The sequence below is a fragment of the Amaranthus tricolor genome, chromosome 9 (assembly GCF_026212465.1).
Source record: "Amaranthus tricolor cultivar Red isolate AtriRed21 chromosome 9, ASM2621246v1, whole genome shotgun sequence".
Lineage (NCBI taxonomy): Eukaryota > Viridiplantae > Streptophyta > Magnoliopsida > Caryophyllales > Amaranthaceae > Amaranthus > Amaranthus tricolor.
Window position 1 is genome coordinate 19,535,035 of NC_080055.1, and position 5,302 is coordinate 19,540,336.

Here is a 5,302-nt window from a genome sequence, read left to right on the forward strand (position 1 = left end):
ACTTATAAAAATTAGGAATATTGAAAAACAAGAATATTAAAAAATATTAAAAAATATAAGTTAAAATTAAGGATATTAATATCATTTAAAAATATTTTTGTTTTTCATTACTTTTTTTAATATTCTTAATTTTTATTTTTAGTATTCTTGATTTTTAATTGTTTGATATTCTTTACTTGTAGTAATTAGTAGATAAAATTAAACAATTATGATTATAAGAATAGTGGTAATCTTTTAATTTTTTTAACATTCTTAATTTGGAGATATAAAAGTTTCCAAAATACTGTTATATAAAATTAAGAATTATATTAGTACCCCTCCGTTCTTTTCTTTTTTGATCTTCCACATTACTATAACGTGTAATTTCAAAAGTTCTTCCACTTTAGAATACTTTCTATTTTTAGATAGTTTTTATCCCACTTTTATCCTTTAAAACCCCCCATTTCTTTTAATGTACCCCTTTTTTTTATTTATAATTATTTTCTCTCTCATACTTTTAATACAATCATTACTTCACACTACTAATTAATTAAAATAATACCCACTATAACCTTATACTTCCAATACAATCATTACTTTACACTACTATTTAATTAAAATAATACCCACTACAACCCAAATATTCTATCTTCCTTAATATATGTGAAAAATCTAAAGTAGAAGATCAAAAAAGAATGGAGGGAGCATCATTTAAGAATATTCATATTTTTCTTTACTTATATAATATTTTTATTTTAAAGTTTTAATATCCTTAATTTATATTTTTTTAATATTTATATTATTAGTATTCTTTAATATTCTTCATTTTGATTTATATTTTTTTTGAATATTCTTATTTTTTAATATTCTTATATTTTAGTATTTTAATATTTTAATATTTTTAATATTTTAACAAGAATATTTTTTAATATTTAAATATTTTTAATATTTTTTAATATTTAAATATTTTTAATATTTTTCAATATTAAGAATATTACAAAAATAGAAAATAAAAATTAAGAATATAAAGAATATTAATAATATAAATATTAAAAAAAATTAATGATATTAAAACTCAAAATTAAAAATATTATATAAGTAAAGAAAAATAAAAAAATTCTTAAATGATAGAAATATTATTCTTAGTTTTACAATAAAAATCAAAGTTTGATATCAATACTCTTTTGAAAACTTTCATTTTGGAAACTTATTTCCATATTAAAAGACATTACTAGTAAAACCGTTTCAAATTTGTTAAGTTTGCTTAGTAGTAAGTACATGTTTTGACTTTCCAGGAAACCAAGGTTGTACAACCAAATTATTGAATTATATTCTTTTTACTAAAAAGCAAAAAAATAAAAAATTAAGGGTCGGTAGTGTTTTTTCCTTCCACACAAAAACCAATCCGCGTTAAGGTACAAAAACGCTTTCATTGACAGCGTTTTTACTAAAAGCTTATTTTTTTCAAATAGTTTGGGGCGAAACTCTTTTTCTCAAAACTTTTTTTTTAAAAAAACTTAATTAAAAAAAAAGTTCAGGTTTCAATATATTGCAATTTATTTATTAAAGTATATTTATTTCTTTTTCATCCATGTTATTTTTGTATTTGTTTATTTATTTATTTTTTGCATTTTTAGTTCAGTTTTATTTATGTTCTAGTTTTGTTTGAGGGTATGAAGGGTGAAATGAGATTAGAGAGTAATGATTGATTGGATAATATTTCAAGTTTAAATTGGTATATATAATCTTGTGTTAGTTTTAATTGCTTCTAGTTTTTTTCATTGTGCAAAACATGTTTAAATTAATATGCTCAATAAATTTTCAAAAATGAGTTTGTTGTATAGTTATTCCATATTAGCTTTTTACATTAAGTGGTACACCAACTCTTGTATGATTTCAATTAGAGCGGTTCAAAATAAACCCGACTCGAAAATCCGACCCGAAATCGAAAATTATCCGACCCGAAAAATGTATGTTTTTTAGGTTTACCGAACCGCAATTACCCGAACCGATACTTCACTCGAACCGTTTGATAACCGAAAAGGGCAAAATCGAACTCGAACTGCAACCAAATTTTATAACCGACATATAAACCTTAACCGATGTTACCCGAACTGAATAGTGATCGACCCGAGTCAAATCCGACCCGAATTATGCACGTAACCGAATGTAACCTGACTAAAACCGATTAAGATCGAATTGTTTTTAACAAGAACTGATACAAACCCGATCGATTATTAATCGAAATGTTTTTAACTCGAACTGATACAAACCCGAACCGATTGTAAATCGAACTGTTATAAATCCGAATCAAATTTTCACCTAATTTTAGCAAATTAAGTCCAATTTCAGTTTTCTAATAATACGGAAAGGAAGAACACAAGTTCTATACAGAAGAGATTGCATACAGAATATATATATATATATATATATATATATATATATATATATATATATATATATATATATATATATATATATATATATATATATATATATATATATATATATATATATATATATATATATATATATATATATATATATATATATATATATATATATATATATATATATATATATATATATATATATATATATATATATATATATATATATATATATATATATATATATATATATATATATATATATATATAAACTAATTGAAATAAATTGATCTGCCTATTAGGGCTTGTAAAAGCTGACCCGACCTGCTAACCTGATCTGAAACCGACTCGAAATTAGCGGGTTTGGGTTTAGTTTTTTGACTCAATTAATTAAATGGGTCAACCCGACCTGATCTGTTTATTAAATGAGTTAGGTTTAGGTTGAATATTTTAACCTGAAAAAAACCTGTTTAACCCATTTATTAAATTTAAGACGGATCAACATTTGCCAAATACTTCGTAAAACTAAGATAATACCAATTACCATGTATTGAGGGATTTGTCAGCTGAAGATGACTTTCAATAAGAAAGAAAGTTGTCCCACATCGGCTAAGGGATTTGTCAGCTGAAGATGACTTTCAATAACAAAGGAAGTTGTCCCACATCGGCTACGAAAGATACTAATAAAAGAAAAATTCTTTAAATTACTTCCACAGATCTCATACCAACTTACGCAGGCACGCCGTGAGCACAAAGCGAACTATTCTTTCGCCTTTTACTAAAGAATACCGTGTGCTCGCTGCATTAAGTGGCATACGTTTATTTTTGGAGTAAGCCTTTAATTAAGGTTAAATGGGTCAAATGACCTGAAATATATGAATTTAATGACGTAAAAAAAAAAGTAGGTTAAATGGGTCATTAGCAGGTTGATCCGATATGCTACAGATGTATCTGCTATATCTAATAAAACAATCGGTAATTATTTTTTGTAAGTAAATGAGCATACATCATTTAAAAACCTGACTATTAACTTATTTCGATATTGACCCGATCAATAGTTATCCGTAACCGATATCTACTCGAAAAATAAAGCTCGAACCCGATCTGTACCCGAAAAAACCGAACCAATTAGTAATCAATGACAACCCGAGACCGATTGACACTCGACACGAACTTCAACCGACACCGAACTGATGCTAACCCGATAGCTTGAATAACCGATCTCTAACCGACTCGACCCGAGTGTGACCCGTTGTAACACACAACCGAAAAATAACCGATCTGAAATGCAACCGAACCGAATAACACCCGTCCGAAACCGACCCGATCAACCGAATGAACACCTCTAATTGCAATACAATATAATTTGCTTTTAGTGAGATACATTTAGCGATATTTAATTTAAATGTCACTATTTCAAATTTCTAATAGTGTATATAGTTGATTTAACGACATTTATTAGACTTTTTAGTAGCATAATAAAAAATCATACTAAATCTTTTCGCGATATAAGATCTAGTGACATTTCTCATAAATGCCACTATAGACTATAGTAACAATTACATATGCCACTAAAAACCAAATAAAATGTCACTTTATAGTGGAACTTAAAATAAAATTTTACAATTATTACACTAAAAATATAAATTAATGACATTTTTTTAATATCATTAAATTCAATGTGACGAAAAATTAACTTGTTGTAGTGTTTTGATTCTTACATCAACCAATAGACAATAGGGAACATTTATATTACAATTCGTGTGTTATGATAAATTTGGTTAGGATTTTTGATGGATCTCATCTACATGCATGTCATTAATCATCTATATTGACTCTGCTAGCCAGGAGAACATTATTGTATCATGTGTTTGACGCAGACTTACTCTAAGACTAATTCAAAGATAACCAATGTGTACATTAGGATCTTTGATACCACGGTGATAGGACATAATAAAATCATAGAACAAGCCGTTTAAGCAATATTCATTAGGATCTTATGGGCATGTTTATTGTGTGTGGGTGTTCATAATTTTCAATTTATGTTTATTGTGTGTGGGTGTTCAGAATTTTCAATATATATTGTATAGATTCTTGATAAGTGCATTTATTTTCATTTATTTGCATTATAATAAACTCCATTTGGATCTATTTCAAGAAATTTTATGGCGATTTTAGGTCTAATAATGTGAAACTTATCGATCGGATGTACCTGTTGTAAAATCATGTAGTTGTAGTTTTATTATGTTAAGCATAACGCAGTTATGTTTTGATAGTAAAATGAGATGTTGCCAAAGTCAAAGTTCATTTGTGGTCGAAAGTTGGTTTATTTGACTTGTTTAGCCAGCAGAATACATTGACTAATTCGGTTTGATGTGAATACCATGTAACCCATCAATTGATGGAGATGTTAGGCGACACTTGTTATTGACTACCCTATTCATTTAGATGAAAAATATAACAAACGAACACCAATGAAAAAGGTGTACAAAACAACTTTGCCATTTTAATTAAAAATCAATTTATAAAATAAGATACTAATTAACCAATTAACGACTTCAAAACAAGAACTCTACATTCTTATTTTTTTCTTTAATTTGTATTAATTGTGTTATTTAGCCCATATATCTAATGCCTCTCTCTGAGAGACCGTCTCTCACAACAATTTGTGAAGTTAAAGTATATTCTGTTAAATTAAGATGAACTTATTTTAAATGCCAGCGCATTAACGAGGAAAATACGAGGTGCACACACTTCATAAACGAAAGAGATATATACCATCCCAAAACCATATGACAATGGGAAAATGGACTCCAATAATTTATAAAGTGTGCACACTATGTTTAATTTGTCGATGTGGGGTAAATCATTTCAACAAATACGACTAACAAATTTGACACAAGACATTTACCAAATACAATTAATTAACAAAC

The 5,302-nt window shown here is 26.8% G+C and overlaps 1 non-coding gene across 1 annotated transcript; it reads left to right on the forward strand.

Moving 5' to 3' along the window:
• The first annotated feature begins 3,104 nt into the window (after positions 1 to 3,104).
• On the forward strand, positions 3,105 to 3,221 carry LOC130824676 (U5 spliceosomal RNA). Its single transcript, XR_009046768.1, has one exon. It is a non-coding gene; the product is annotated as a U5 spliceosomal RNA (small nuclear RNA).
• The last annotated feature ends 2,081 nt before the right edge of the window (positions 3,222 to 5,302 follow it).